Source organism: Temnothorax longispinosus, chromosome 9 (genome assembly GCF_030848805.1).
Source record: "Temnothorax longispinosus isolate EJ_2023e chromosome 9, Tlon_JGU_v1, whole genome shotgun sequence".
Classification (NCBI taxonomy): Eukaryota; Metazoa; Arthropoda; class Insecta; order Hymenoptera; family Formicidae; genus Temnothorax; species Temnothorax longispinosus.
The window spans coordinates 12,391,811-12,409,366 of NC_092366.1; the positions used below are offsets into that span (position 1 = coordinate 12,391,811).

The 17,556-nt window shown below is 36.1% G+C and overlaps 1 protein-coding gene and 1 long non-coding RNA gene across 7 annotated transcripts in view; one reads left to right on the top strand and one right to left on the bottom strand.

Annotated features, from left to right (window-relative positions):
- Nucleotides 1–17,556, bottom strand: part of Shab (Shaker cognate b) — a 651,715-nt gene that overhangs the window by 449,761 nt on the left and 184,398 nt on the right. The window lies entirely within an intron of this gene.
- LOC139819822 (uncharacterized) lies at nucleotides 4,333–9,166 on the top strand. Its single transcript, XR_011733819.1, has 4 exons — nucleotides 4,333–5,754; nucleotides 5,857–5,997; nucleotides 6,171–6,239; nucleotides 6,326–9,166. It is a non-coding gene; the product is annotated as an uncharacterized lncRNA (long non-coding RNA).

The window sequence follows — 17,556 nt, forward strand, 5'->3', positions numbered from 1 at the left end:
GGAAGAAGAAGAGGGATGAAGAGGACTACGGGGAGGGAGGGTAAACTTTTGTGAGGTTGCAAATGGCCAGGCATAGGAGAAGTAAATTTTTTGTAAGAGGTTGGGTACGTTCCTCATAAAAACGCCTTGTAAACCCTGCGGGGAAATACAATAAACATTACATACATATATATATTTTGGCAGATTAAATTATATCTGGTCAGATCTGGTTATATCTGTTCAGATCTGGCCAAATAGAGACAATTTGCAGATCAAATTATATCTGGCCAGATCTGATGAACCAGATCTGATCATATCTCGGTAGATTTAATTCTTTTTTCCCGGGAATGGAGAAAAATATTCTTAAATTCACACAAATCAGTTGTTAATTAAAATCTTTTCGATCAAATTCGCTCATATCAATCGTCAACTAAAATGGCTTTCGATTAACTCCGCTTAAATCAATTGTCAATCGAATGATTTTTGATTAATTTTGCTAAAATTAATTGAATGATCTTTAATTAAATTCGCTCATATCAATCGTCAATTAAACGGCTTTCAATTAACTCCGCTTAATTCAATTCTCCGCTTAATCAAACATATTTAACTACATTGTTTGATATTAATCGTCAACTAAAGACGGAAATTAATTAAAAAAGTAATTAATTCCTCGCAACTCTGTTTTTGAGTAAATTTTTCGTACAATTCTTTGCCTTGGCAAACCACGCACCGTTACTTTCAAACATAATATATACATATACATATATATATATATATATATATATATATATATATATATAACATTAACATTATTTTAACCACCTTTAACTGCAATAATTAATTTATTTATATTCAACCAATTAATAATTTTTAAAATAAGTAATTTACCTGAGACTAATTATTTATTATTGAAAAAATTTATAATTATTTTCCACTAATTATTAATTTTCAAATAAGTAGTGATTCATTTTTGACACGCTATTAATTATTTTAATAAGAAAAATTTATTTTTATTAATTACCGATTTGCAAAAAAAATTAATTCATTTTTATCTAAATAACTTTCACGAACTAGAAATTTTTCTCTGACAAATTACGAATTCTTTAAGTAATCTGTAATTTATTTTACCTAAATATTATTAATTTTTATGCAATTAGTAATTTCTTGTGACTAATTACTAATTTGCTACTAATTTAATAAAAATGTAATTTGTTGTTATTGCTAATTTTGTAAATAATTAAAAAATAAAAAATAATTTTTTTTGCCAATCCCTGCTTAACACTACAAAATGCGTGATATTAGTATAAAATTATCTATTTTAAAAAAGGTAAAAGAAGGCGCCAAGTACACGCAATGTATTTTGTAAATTAAAAAATCCAACCTAAGTGGTAGTTTTATTTCTCTTTAACAAAATTATATCACAAAATTACGTTACCTAGCTCAACCTAAATGATATGTATAAATCCAAAAATCCAATCTAAGTAACTTTAATTTCTCCTTAACAAAATTATTATATCACAAAATTATGTTACCTCTCAACCCAAGTGACATGTATTTTAAAAAAAGATGTGAAGTTTTTAAATTGCACTATTTGCCAAGAGAATATATATATATTGTTTTGAAAAATAATTGTTGTGCGACTACTTTAAAAAAATAAATTCCAAGTGGTACATATTTTTGCGTTCCCATTCAAGGGTCTTCCTATTGCAATCTAAGTGATAATAGCTTCTTAATTCTCCTTAATAAAATTATAATATTACAAAGAATCATTTTGATCACAAAGAATTTAAGAGGTAACAGTACAAAATAAAAATATTTAATTAAAATAAGATAAATAAATTTTTCTTGGCGCTGCTAGACTTCGAAATTTAAACATTAAAATTAAACATTAGTATATACTACAATTTTTTATTAAATAAAAAACAATAAACATAATTTAAAGAATGCGACAGGAGTAAAAAAGCAGCGCCAAGTCTTTTTACAAGAAAAATTTATTTATTTTATTTTAATTAAATATTTTTATTTTGTACTGTTACCTCTTAAATTCTTTGTGATTAAAATGATTCTTTGTAATATATAATTTTGTTAAGGTGAACATACACACTCGGATCTATCCATAAGTTTGTATAACTTATAAATATTCTTATAGTATATTATTTTACTCGACAATCAAATTAATATGAGATATTATTTCTAGTTTCAGTTGCATTACTCAATTGCATTTTAAATCCGACAAAGTCTATATTGGCACGCAGTTTAAAAAACTGAAAAATGTATTTAATAATAAGATTGATATTGTGAAATATTATTAAGCACCAAAATCCGCTTTGACCAAAAACGGCTTTTCTCATTGCATATGTTATTTCAAGTTTTTTTTTTCTAATTATACATAATTAAGATGCTTAATTTTTTTAATTGACATTAATTTTTATTAAACGTTTTCATAAACACTGAAACTACCTGTAATAATTTGTGAAAAAACTGTTATATAATATATCCCGGGAAAAAAATCTCTTATAATGTCTTATATGCTTATATATGAATTTTGGCCTGATAATATCTTATATATGGTCATATATGATTATATAAAATTATATAAAGACATATAAAAAATATATCTTATAATGTCTTATATGTTCATATAAGACATTATAAGTTTATACGGGGTGTGGGAAAAGTATGGAAACCCTGAAAAATCTTGAAAACTATAAGTTTTACAGAAAAATGATGAATCAATTGGTGTAAAAAAAGAACAAAAAAAATAAATTTGCAATAAGCAATTACTTAATTTTTTTTAATAATTACACCAATTGATTCATCTCATTATTCTGTTCAAAAAAGTATTAAAGTAAGATAATCAAAAAATCAATATTTTACGAGATATTTTGTAGTTTATGTCAAAATTCGGGAAATTTCAAGTCTTATAACTCGAAAAGTTCTTGATGAAAAAAAATTTTTGGTAGTGTTTTGGAAAGCTCTTGAGGTAAGCTACAACAATATGTAATGAAATATAGGGTGTTCCATTTAAGAAATTGAAAGTGACCTTTATGTGACCTTCAAACAGCTATTCAAGGTCAAACCAATATTACCATCGTATGGCCCTTTCAAAATCATTTTATCTTTTGTTTGAAACATTTTTCTGTAAAACTTATAGTTTTCGAGATTTTTCAGGGTTTCCATACTTTTCCCACACCCCGTATAAGAAGCAATCTTATATGCTCATATATGAATTTTGGCCTGATAAGAGCTTATATCGTCATATATGAATATATAAGATTATATATAAGAACATATATATATTTAAATAAATTTCAGAAAATTGTTATTTTCAAATGTTTTTTTTTAATGTGCCATTTTATTATAAGAGTGGACTCCACAATACAACTGATACAAAAATTGTACCGCTCCATAGCGCAAGACAGTGTCGTGTTTTTTAATACCGTTCTTATAACACTGTTTGTCAAATTTTAAATACGAGAAACAGATCCCATCGAATGCCATCTATCGGATACTTTGAGATACAATATTGTGATCTGATCATATATAATCTTATATGACTATATAGCTGCGGTCCACTTGACGCTACAAATGCTTCGAAGCATTCTTCTTCTCTTTTCTTTCAATGAAGAAAGAAGGAGAAAAAGAACACTCCAAAGCATTTGTAGCGTCAAATAGACCGCAGCCTGTATAAGTTTATGTATGATTATATTATTTTCAGTAGTTACAGTTTAAATTATAAGGTATGTTTGCAAAATAATACGATTAATATATTTATTTATAAGAACTATAATATATATTATATTAGTTTTTTTTACAAATTATTACAGATAATTTCACTGTTTACGAAAACATTTAATAAAAATTAATGTCAATTAAAAAAATTAAGTATTTTATGCAAAATTAGAAAAAAAGAAAACTTAAATTAACATAAGCAATGAGAAGTGCCGTTTTTTATTAAAACAGATCTTGGTGCTTAATAATATTTTACAATATCAATTATTATTAAATACATTTTTCAGTTTTTTAAACTGCGTGCCAATATGGACATTATCAGACTTAAAACGCAATTGTGTAAACTGAAACTAGAAATAATATTTCATATTAATTTAATTGTCAAGTAAAATAATATACTAGAAGAATATTTATAACAGTTATACAAATTTATATGGACAGATCCATTATAGAATATATATTCATATGTGATTATCTTTAACCTTATAAATATACTTTTACATGATCACACATGATAATATACTAGTATATAAGACCATATATGACTATATAAAGTTATACTTACTATACTTAAAGAAGTTTAGCCATAAAATATTGTTCAAGATTATATTTCCATTTCTTATATGATCATATATAATTATATATCTACTAATATGAACAAGTAAAAGGTATTTTTTCCCGAGTATATAATCATATATGCTCATAGATGGCCATATATAATTATATACTCTCATATATGGCCATATAATATTGTTTAAGATTACATTTTCCATTTCTTATATGATCATATATAATCATATATCTACTAATATAAACCAATATGAATAAATAAGATATTTTTTTCCCGCGTATATATGTCCTTATAAATTTTGCTTATTGACTCCCCTCAGGGTTGCAAGACGTTTTGTAGGGACGTTCCCAACCCTTTACTCAATACTACCCTTCTCCTCTCACTTTAACCCTTTGGACCAACGGCTTAACGTCTCTTTCCGAAAGACGGAGCCCAGTATGCTCCGCACAAGAGCCTATCTTGCACGGAGGGGCGCAGCTTTCGGAAAAACATTCCATGTTTACATGGCTCTAGTGGACTCGAACCTGGTTCCTCAGATTACGAATCTGGCGCTCTACCACTAGACCACACTGCCGCCCTTATATATGTCCTTATTTATAATCTTATATAATCATATATGACCATATAAGCTCTTATCAGGCCAAAATTCATACATGAGCATATAAGATCGCTTCTTATATGAGCATATAAGACATTATAAAAGATATTTTTTCCTGAGTAATGTTCATTTGCTGAACAAGGGCAATAGAGAATTATTACCGACGTATCCAACGCAATCATCGCTAATGAGAGATTTCTATGCATACACGTACAAAATGATTCGATAAGGTTCCTAATGTCGATTTTCTCATTATTATTCATTATTAAATTATTTGTGCGCGCGCGTATAAACACACATTTTTTAAACAAGAATAATAATTCTAAGATTTATTCGCACGTACATCTTTATCTTTAATGCCACACAGATTTAAACGATAAAAATATATTAAGTCATATTAAAATTTTTCATCTAAAGCATATGCAAATATATACATATAATTATGTATAAAATATGTCCATGTAGGTATGTTTTCTTTCTTTTGCATAATCTCTGCTTGTACATACAGAAAAAATAATAAGAAAAATTAACAAATAATCAAAGGGATCATTTTTAAGAGCATTGTTCTTTTTTATAAGATGTTAATTTCGAGGAAACGAAGAAAAATTACCCACATATAGAATACTGAAAAACTATAATGTAGATAAACTCGGTGGGGGATTCAGGGGAACAAGATAAACAACTTTTTCCCGGGGAAGAACGGTCAGAAATGTTTCCGTCAGATTCTAAGGGGTGATGAAGGATGTGAAATTATTTCTTTTTTGGGAGCCATATGTAGTCTCATTTATAAAACACTTATCAAATCAGCTAAAAAATTTGTTGGAAGGATATCAGTCGCAATTAACAGCATCAATGTGACTAGAGCTCTAAAAAAGTAGGTATTCTCGTCCGCCATTTTGTATCCAAATAACGCTGTAAAAACAAAGCATTATTTGTGCCTCATTAAATTGAAAATTAATTGTTTTCTTTATTACAGGTACACTTTGAGGATTCACAGTTCGAAAGTAGACGTGTCGACGGTTGGAAAAAATTAAAGCCAAATGCGGTTCCTACTTTATTTCATGTTCCTAATCCACCTCGCAGGATTGATTCACCTACAAGGAAGTCTCCATACAAAGTAAATAAATTTTCGAATTTTGTCAAATGTTCAGAATGTGGTAGTCGTAGATCTCGAGCTATACCGACTTTGGAATTGAGCTTGTGCTTTTCATCAAGCTTTCTTCTTTTCTCTTATAATTATAAATTCTTGAATATATGCAACATATTTGATAGCATATTAATGGTTTTCAGAAGCTACGAAGTGAAGTTGCTGTCACGTGTGCACAAAAAGTAGCAGAAGTTCCAATTACTCCAGAAATGGTAATATTATTCGACACACTTGTGGTTCTTAATAGAAATTGTTAATTTTTATTCAAAAAACTGTAACATTGTCCAAAATGTTGTAGAACATGGATTATGCTGATGATGTTTCCAATGAAGTGGAAGTATCCACTTATATGCCAAAAAGTTTACTGTCATCTGACAGTGAGCAGACTGCACAGGTGGTAGCCGGTTCGTCTTTGGAGGAAAAGAATGGACACTTGCGATCGACGCTTCAATCTGCACGGGTGGTAGCCGGTTCGGTTCTTATTATCAACACATGTACTTTGCCAACTTTTTTAATGGCTTCACGTTTAAAGTCCCAAGCTAAAATATGTTACAAAAAAAAACGAAATTGAATTATTGTATAAATATACTACTAGTAAATTGATATCGTTAAACTGTACTCTCTAAAATTTACTGCTACAAGGAACTCCACAAAATATTCGTACATTTATATTATAACATATAATAATTGTAATGTTACACTAAGTTTTTTGTATCATTCCGAAACTTTCATGTATGTTGTATTTTAGTACCGTAACCCTTGTTAGTCTTTATAATTTTGTAATGATCTAAAATGTATAGCAAACGATATGTGGTTTGTTGTATTCTTCTTCTTGAAAACGTATATACAACTCGCGCGTGTCTTCGGAGCTGTTTTGATAATATAATAAAATACAATCGGCTACTATAGGCTCCGTGCAATATAGCGAGTTTGTTATTGTGTATAAGATTGCCTCTTAAATTCATCTGTAGATGAATCAGTAAAGTAACGCGGATCCGAAGAAAAATATAAATTTAAATGCAAAGAATAAGTCAAATACTAAATATCGTTGAAAGAATGGGAAATTATGTTGTGATACTTTCTTGCCAGAAAGAATACAACAGGCTGAGGTAAAAACAACTTTTATAGAGCCTTAATGTGACCATCGCAGACATTACGCTTCAGGATTTGGAGACGAGGGTGATCGGGACTTTTGGTATTTCTCTCCCGTTTTTTCGTAGATACATTGACGATATTGTGACGGCGGTTTCCCCCTCCATGTTTAATATGGTATTACACGCTTTTAACTCCTATCATCCGAGGTTACAATTCACTATGGAGGTAAAAACTAATAATAGAATTAATTTCCTTGACGTAACCCTGATTACAACGAATAATTTTATCATTTTTGACTGGTATCATAAGCCTACTTTCTCGGGAAGATATCTTCATTTTGAGTCTCGACACCCCCTCTGCCAAAAGAGAGGTACGGCTATAGGCCTCATAGACAGGGCATTTCGTTTCTCGCACCCATGTTTTCACCAAAAAAACCTTGAGTTTGTGATCAACACGTTGATGAATAATGGCTACCCACTCACGTTCATTTTCAGGGTGCACGAGAGACTTAAATTTCTTATCTAACAATGCAAATAACGCACAAACGACGATCAGTTTGTCTAGCGATGGTGTGGCGCGCTCGACTTATTTCAAAATCCCGTACGTTCCGAATATCTCTGAGCAGTTTAGACCGGTGATCAGAGATCTGGACTCGAAATTATCTTTCACCGGTATGAACAAGCTCAAGCGTTTTATCCGCGTACATAAGGATGCCTTGTCTAATCAATCCCGTCACTACCCTTCTCCTCTCACTTAACCCTTTAGACCAACAGCTTAACGTCTCTTGCCAGTCTTGCCGAAAGACGGAGCCCAGTTTGCTCCGCATAAGAGTCTTTCTTGCACGGAGGGCGCAGCTTTCGGAAAATAAATTCCATGTTTACGTGCTCAAGTGGACTCGAACCTGGTTTCTCAGATTACGAGTCAGACGCTCTACCACTAGACCTGTCCGCCGACCTCTGCGTAGCGACGTTGTTTACAAAATGTTCTGTAATGATTGCAACGCATCCTATGTCGATCAGACGAGTAGACAGCTAAAAAACACGTATTGCTGAACACCGCAATTACATAAAAAAAATACGTCGCAACACTCAATCATTACAGAACATAGGAGGGAGTATGGTTATGAATTCGCGTGAGACAATGTTGAGATTCTAGACGAAGAGCATTTTTACGGCAGACGACTCCTATCAGAAATTATTTTTATAAAAAGACAAGCTAATAGCTTAAATCTTCATAGCAACACGGATAATCTCCACTACGATTATCTTAGTATAATCGAAAATTTATCTAAGATCTAAAGTCGCAATGATGTGATCGGCCTTCTGTTTTTGTTTGTATCATTCTGATATTTGTCACTAACAATGTGGTGATTATGTCAATATGACTTTGTCGCCCCGTCTGAACGCTTCTGGTATCTTTCTCGATGTGCTTGGTGAGTGGCCTCTCTTACTACATCTCTTTTTATTTTATTTTCTTGGAGATTTATCATAGCTCTAATTTAAGATCAATGCTATATGCATCATCCACAAATAAATCTTTCCATGGCTGGTACTGTGGAGAAGCCGGCTTCCCTTGACATCGACGTTTGACTCGAGAGACGTTTATCATTATAAAATTATAAACAATTATGTATACATGTATATAATTATTATTGATTATCTACGATTCGCATGTATCGATTCTCTAGATATGTATCTCTTTATAGTTGCTGAAGATGGTCCAAATTGACGAATCAAAACGTACGTAGTCATTAAAAATTAAAGGAGTTACATCTCTGTGCACCACCAACAGCGCCTGGCTCTTATTTAGCAATCACCAATACAACACATTTCATGGACTGCATGTCTCTTTATTTTTGCATAAACTTACTATGCCACATCCTTCATCACCCCTTAAAATCTAAAGGAAACATTTCTGACCGTTCTCTCCCGGGAAAAGTTGTTTATTTTGTTCCCATGAATCCCTTCCCCTTTGTCTACATAGTTTTTTAACACCTTGTATATGGTAATTTTTCTTCATTTATTTAAACTTAACCTTTCAGAAAAAGAAAGCATACTCCTAAAAATAATCTTTTTAATTTTTTTTATTACTTTTCCTGCATATACAAACAGAGATACAAAAAAAAGAAAACCTACATAGGCATATTTTATACATAATTATATATTCAAGTAATTTCTTTAAATCGACCGTGACTGGCAATATATATATAACGGCTTTTCGATATGAACATTGAAAAACCGTGAGCCAACTTGGTTTGTCGGATTCACACAGCATTTTTATCCGGATCAATCATCGAGACATTATTGATTTCGACCATGGGTTTTGGTCAGTTGATGTAATTTCTAAATTAAATGGTTTTAAATTTTTATTGCGAAAAAATATTACCCCAGCTAGAGTTTGAACCTGGAACATCCCGTATACCGTGCGGGTGTCGTGCATATTCGACCACTGGGGCTGTGGTAATATTTATCGCAATAACAACTATAAGATGGAGCACCGATTCTTCAGTCGACGGTGTATAATAACAGAATAATAAATTTCTTTCGCCAGTATAGAATAACAATTCAAGTAATTTCTTTAAATCGACCGTGACTGGCAATATATAACGTCTTTTCGATATGAACATTGAAAAACCGTGAGCCAACTTGGTTGTCGGATTTACACAGCATTCTTTCCTGATCAATTATCGAGACATTATTAATTTCGACCATGGGTTTTGGTCAGTTGATGTAATTTCTAAATTAAAGATTTTTTTTTGCAATAAAAATTTAAAACTATTTAATTTAGAAATTACATCAACTGACCAAAACCCATGGCCGAAATTAATAACGTCTCGATGATTGATCCGGAAAAAAATGCTGTGTGAATCCGACAAACCAAGTTGGCTCACGGTTTTTCAATGTTCATATCGAAAAGACGTTATATATTGCCAGTCACGGTCGATTTAAAGAAATTACTTGAATTGTTATTCTATACTGGCGAAAGAAATTTATTATTCTATAATTATATATATTTATTATATTTTTAAAATAAACATTTTTTTACCAAGATTATATATTTGATATAATTATATTATACTATATGTCTATATATATATGTACATATACATAGATATACAATGCATATAATGTTATGGGTGTTTCGTTTTAAATGATACAGTGGATTATCTCGTCAACCGATGATTTTATTGAAAAATGTTTCGAATAAAAGTTGCATGGTTTGAAAGGGAACACATGATGAAAATATGAACTTGACCTTGAGTGATCTTATCAAAGTCAGCACAAGGTCACTTTGAATTTTTTAAATAAAATCCCCTATTTTTATTGCATATTCTTATAGCCCTTGTCGAGACGTTTTCAAAACACTATAATAAAGTTCTCTTTCGTTAAGAATTTTTTGAGATATTTCAAAGAGTGACCTCAAAATCGGATATTTTTAGCCTATTTTGGTGGCTCTCGAAATTCGAATCAAATTGTATGCCAAACAATGCTACATGATGGGACATTAATCTAAAAAAAATTAAAATTGAGTATAGGCCTAGTTTTGGAGATACGGGGAGTCAAAGTAGCCAAATTCCCAATATTATTCAAATACAGTAGATTCAGTAAATTCAGTAGATTCAAATACAGGAAATTCCCTTTATTTTAAAAATTATCTTTCTTCAGGCGCGGTTTCCAGCCAAAGAGTAAGTCCTACAAAAAAAATAAAAGAAACTTTTTTTGTGCAGAATTCCTAGACAAACAACTTTTATTGGAAACATTTTTTCGTATCTCTATCCGTTTTCCAGAAATTCAGCAAAAACTTCTTTTGGGGGTAGTTTTATCTTTTTAAAAAATTACGTAACAAGGGTGGAGGGGGTGGATTTTTAGTGCGGTGGTTAAAGAATCATTCAGACTAATTCTATTCAAAATACCACTATTATCAAAAATGTTTTAACATCCTTTTTGTGTCTATTGTACTTGGATAATATTAGAAATTTGGCCACTTTGACTCCCCGTATCTTCAAAACTAGGCCTATGCTCAACTTTAATTTTTTTTAGATTAATGTCTCATCATGTAGCATTGTTTGACATACAATTTGATTCAAATTTCGAGGGCCACCAAAATAGGCTAAAAATGTCCAATTTTGGAGTCACTCTTTTGTCATAATATTTTTCATTAAAATGTGAAATATCTCGTAAAATATTCACTTTCCGATGACTACCTTGATACTTTCATATGTAAAGTAATGAATGGAATCGAATAATAATATTATCTTCTACATTTGCAATTTTGTAAAGTTGAATGCGTCTACAAGATGCAATCAAAAATTTTTAAATAATTTTTTTATTCTACGTATAAAAGTATCAAAATAAAGTCATCAAAAAATAAATATTTTACGAGATATTTCATATTTCATATTAAAAACATCATGAAAAAATTTGAAATATATCTCAGAAAATTCAAACAAAAGAGAGCTTTATTATAGTGTTTTGAAAACGTCTTGCCAAGGGCTATAAGAATATGCAATAAAAAATACGGAGTTTTATTTAAGAAAATATCAATTACATTGACCTGGCCTTGAAAAGGTCACTCAAGGTCAAGTACATATTTTCATCATGTATTCCCCTCCAAACCATGCAACTTCCATCTAAAACATTTCTCATAAAAATCATCGGTTGACGAGATAATCGACTGTATCATTTAAAACAAAACACCCTGTATATACGCGTGTGCGCGTGCGTATGAATGTATACAAAGTAAACAGTTAAAATATTTTACAATATTTTAACATAATCTCTTAAAATAAATATTTTAGCAGAAATGTATTAGACAAAAGTTATTTGTTTTTATGAAATATTAGACAGATATTTATATAAACTTCAGTAGCCTTACCAAGATTATCTTAAATTTTTTAAATAAGATTTCTCACTTATTATTGCATACAGGGTGTCTCTGAACTCAGTGCCAAAATTAGTACAGCGGCTTTAGCACATGAAAATAAGTCGAAAATGTCTGATTTTCAAAAATTTCTTCGTCGACTTTAACACACTTTCTCAGCACGAATTAATAAATTATTTCGAGCTTTTTGAAAAATGTTTAGAGTTTCGCGGATGGCATCGCGAGCATTAAGTGTCCATAGTTAAACGGGGATTGTTTCGCCCCGGAGGCTAGATTTGCGATATTGTTACTCGAAAGACCAGAAGGGGGTAGTTACCTCTCACGACTAATGATAACGCGAAAGATGCGCATGCAGCAAGATTGTAAAGCGAAAAGCGACTCACCGGGATGCGCCGGTCGCCTTGGCTCCGTCGGGCTTCGTCCTGTCCGGGCCTCGTGGCCGCTCAGGTGTCCTCTTCTGATTCCGCATGCAAAACGCAAAGCAAGGCAGGCACGTGCAAGCAAGCGAAAGCAAAGCAGTAGCGAGCGTAGGCAGGAAGTCGTGATCATGCGGCCGGCGCTTCTCAAGATCCCTTATGTGTGTGTGTGTGTGTGTGTATGCCGTAAGACGGCTTGCCGAAAAGTGTATGTGCCGTAGGACGGCTTGACGACGAATGTATGTCTACCGTGAGACAGTTTGACGATGAGTGTCTATCCTCTCCGCGGTCCTGCAATGTGCCGCGGGCGAGTAGTTGTTCCCTTTTTGGGGGGAGCGGATGCCGTCGGCGGATGGGCGATGGCAACACCGATAGGTGAGTCGCATAATTCTACTGCTCGCAATCCGCCGACGTTTCGCGCAAAATTACAAAGAAAATGATAACTAGACAATGACGAATTTTAACGATTATTTACAGCTATGTACAAGGCGATACGCCAAACATATACCGCCCACCAAAATACGACGTATTTTCTACGCTTGAGCAGGTTCCTCTGGCGAAGTGTCCATCGGCAGTGGGCACAACTTCACCAGAGGACGAGTAAGGGTGCCATCCGCCGTCCTCACCGTCGCGACCCGAGAGACGCCGTCACGGCCCGGGTGTAATTCCACGATCCGCCCTCGTCTCCACTGTAGGGGAGGGGCGTTCTCGTTTTTTAACAGGACCAACGTGTCCTTTTTTACTGCGGACGCCGACTTTAACCACTTTGGACGTTGCTGGAGGGTGTGCAGGTACTCGTCATGCCACCGTTTTCAGAACTGTTGGTGCATGTGCTGCACCAGTTGCTACTGATCGAGCCTACCTAGCGGCACCGGTTCTAGGTCCGGATATGTGACGGCTACGAGAGGTTCCAAAGTGAGGAAGTGCCCCGGGGAGAGCATCTCGTGGTCGTTAGGATCGGAGCTAGTGGGGCATAGGGGCCTGGAGTTCAGGATGGCTTCGACTTGCGTTATGAATGTGCCAAACTCCTCCATGGTGAGGATCTGCGCTCCTATGACGCGTTTCAAGTGAGTCTACGGGTGCATTCGGGGAGACGCTATTAACGCTATAAACGCAAACGCTATGAACTTCGTTCGAAGAGCCAATAGCGCAACAGCGATAGCAAGCTGCCCGAACGCAGCTTAAGCGCCAATAGTATTTCGTGCCTCACCTCGAAAATAATAGCGAAAATAGCGCGAGTGATGACGTCACGCTGCCTTTACAGTGACGTCATCATCGTATATCACAGCGCCACAAAGCGTCTCCTCGAACAGTTTTGGACGATAATTGTGCTAATAGCGTGCTCCCCGAATGCACCCTATATGGGGTGCGTTCGGTTTGGACGCTCACGCGCTGTAAGCGCTCACGCTTATAAGCGCTGTTTTCAATCGTTCGATTTGGTATCTGAGCGCTTACACAATAGTAAGAAATGTCGTTCGTTTTGGCAATGTAAGCGACTATGAGCACGTCAAAATAGCAGACGATTGTGTGTTATATTTGCACAAATAATAACATTATTAGAATTATTATTTGATGAGGAAAAATATTTAATTTTTAAAATAAATCCTTTTTTTTAGAATAAACCGAGCAACATTTAATTTTATTCTACAAATTTTAAAACCTAAAATTACTAATAATAAAATCAAAATTAAAACGTAAAACAATATCACCTAAAAAACAATTATTTATCGCTATATGAAAAATGGTCACCCCGGATTCACATTGATATGTTATTAATATTATTATTACACATTGTTGTTTCAATTTTTAAATCAAATAAAGGGAAGGCAATGCCACGCGCGGTAATTAATGCGCAATTAAAATAAGTCAATAATAAAATATATATATTAGTTAATACAAATTCGGACGTTTCGACACTTTTTGTGTCATCTTCAGCGTAAAAATGAAAATAATACATGAAAATTTCAGTCGATAAATTAAGACGATAAATTACAGTCAATCGCGACAAAATGAGTCAATCAGTAGAAAAGCGCAGTCAAATCAATATAATAAAATTCATACGAATGTTTGGTAGTCTGTAATATGGTTACAATTTTTCCGTCTATAATTTGATTCGACGACATGTTTGTTGATATGCAATTCGCTAACAATGCGTTCCGAAATGAACGTAAGCGCTTGCGCTTGATCACGCTCACACTGCCCTACCTTGCAGAAATAAGCGTTTATCAGCAGAAGTTATGACGTCAACGATGACGTCATTAGTCGATCCGTAAGCGCTTACAACGCCAAAGCGAACGACGTGAGTAACGCTCATAAGCGCTTACAGCGCGTGAGCGTCCAAACCGAACGCACCCATGGACTTGACCCCCGCTTCCCAGAGACCACCGAAGTGTGGCGCCGAGGAGGGATTAAACGTCCACTGAATTCCTTCTGTCTCCGAGGCCGCCTGCATGTAGTGAGCGAGCTCTCGATGAGCTCCAACAAAATTGGTGCCGCAGTCGCTGTACATCCGCGAGCAGCGGTCGCGCCTAGCGACGAAGCGTCTCAGAGCCGACAGAAACGATTCGGTAGATAGAGAAAACGCGAGTTCTAGGTGAACTGCCTTTGTGGTGAAGCAGACAAAAAGGCACACGTAGGCCTTGAATGGAGTTGCTCCGCGCGAACGACGATTATAAACTGGAAATGGCCCGGCATAGTCGACCCCAGTGATTGAAAAGGGCTTGGCCTGGCGTACTCGGTCCAAGGGCAGATCCGCCATGGGCGGTTGCACCGTGTGTGGATTCGCCCTGAAACACTGATAACAGCGCGATAGGCAGCATTTTATGGCCTGATGGGCCCCCAGAATCCAGAAGTTTTGTGACAAGAGATAATGTAACGCTCGACGTCCCGGATGCAAATGTAGGCGGTGGGTGCGCTCTACGATAAGTTCCGTGAGTCGATGTCGGGTAGGCAACAATGCTGGGTGCTTAGCTTCGTGTGAGAGAACGGAATAAGTCAGTCTGCCGCCCACCCTGATGACCCCGCGAGCGTCCAAGAAGGGGGCGAGCTTTTGCAGAGATTTGGAGCAACTCTCATTGCGTCTTAATCTACCGATGTCCTCTGCAAAACAGCGAGACTGAACGAATTTGACGAGGTGTAACAAAGTCGAATGGAATTCGATTTGATCCACTGCGAGAGTGAGCGTGTTTGGTCTAGTTCTATTAATGAATCGGAGACAATATGCGAACACTCTGATGAGTTTGTCTAACGACAAAAAGCGGTCGAAAAGCGAATCGACAACCGTAATAGAATTTGCGTCATCGGCAGGATTCATAGAGACGAATGCGCGAGGATTTCCTTCCTCCTCGGGGAGGTCCTCAACCTCCAATGTCGTTTCTTGAGTGCGTTCGAAGTCGACGAGCCACGCAGGGCCGGTCCACCACAGCGGGTGGTCGATTAGTTCCTGGGGAAGCAAGCCCCTTGAGCAACAATCAGCGGGATTAGATTTGGTATCGACATGTTTCCAGCAAGAGATATCCGTGTTGGACTGGATGCGTGCGACGCGATTGCGCACAAACGTCTCCCAACGGTGCGGAGCCGAGCGTATCCACGCGAGGGTAACTTCAGAATCCGATCAGGCGTATGTATAGTCGATGGCGACCTCAGGTCGGAGAATTTTCCCGGCATACTCTAACAAGTCTGACAGTAAAACAGCCGCAGAAAGCTCGAGTCTCGGTAATGTGATGGCCTTGAGTGGGGCTACTTTTGATTTGGCGATGAGCACGCGGATCACCACGCCGCTCTCGGCGACGATTCTAATATATACAACGGCTCCGTAGCCCTGCTCGCTCGCGTCGCAAAATCCGTGAACCTCTCGCCTGATCACGTTGTCTACCGCGATAGTGCGAGGTATGCGAATGGAGGCTAACGCGGAGAGCTCTGACTTGTACTTTTCCCATCTAGAACATATCTCCGGAGGAGGCCTGTCGTCCCACTCCACCTTGAGCATCCAGAGTTGCTGGATCAATCGTTTGGCTGCGAACGTAAGCGGTGTCAAGAACCCCAATGGGTCAAAGATGCAAGCTAGCTCAGAGAGAATATTGCGTTTGGTGCAGTCCCTGTCCAACGGATTGACCTGAAAGCCAAAACTGTCCGTTTGCGGATGCCAACGAAGTCCAAAAACCTTATAAAACTGATCTTCAGGTGATTCAAAGGATAGTAACGATTGACTACAGAGTTCCGGGTCTAGATCCGCTAGAACCGACGGATGGCTGCTGGCCCACTTCCTGAGTTCGAAGCCTGCCGTTTTCAGCAAGGCCTGTAGCTGCCGCTGAAGCTCACGGGCCTTTTCCTCTGACTCGACGCTCGCCACCGCGTCGTCGACATAAACGCTCTCTTCCAAGACAGCCGCGGCCAACGGGTAGCTTACTTTGCCTTCAGCCGCTAACTTTAACAGACAAGCAATCGCTAGGAACGGAGAGCACGTCAATCCAAAGATAACGGTCAACAAAAGGTAGTCCGAGATCGGGTCGTTTTCTGTGAAACGCCACACTATTCGCTGGTAATCACACTGACCGAGTTTGACCAAGATTTGAACGAACATCTGCTTGACGTCCGCGGTGAGCGCCACAAGGCCGATCCGGAATCTCAATAATATCACAACTATGTCTGACTGTCACTTGGGACCGAATCGCAACACTTGATTCAGCGAGACGCCGTTCAGGTTCTTAGCTGATGCGTCGAACACGACACGCAATTTCGTAGTCGTGCTATCTGATTTAAAAACCCCCTGATGGGGCAAGTAGAATACAGGCCCGTCCACCGGGAACGGCTGCTTAATCAATCTCATATAACCATTATTCAAATAATCCTGCATGAATTTACTGTAGTTTATTTTGAATTTTGCATCCAATTTGAAGCGACGCTCAAGTGCGCGAAATCGGTTCAAAGCTACTTGACGCGTGCCAACGAAACAAGGTTTATCCTTCGTGAAAGGATACGACACTACAAAGCGACCAGATACATCGTGACGCGTGGTCCGCGCAAATAGTTCCTCGCAACGTTTATCTTTCTGTAAATACGGCGGAGCTGTAGGGATCCCGTCTAATTGCCAGAATCGGCTAAAAGATGCATCCAAGGAATCGAGAGTCAGAAACGA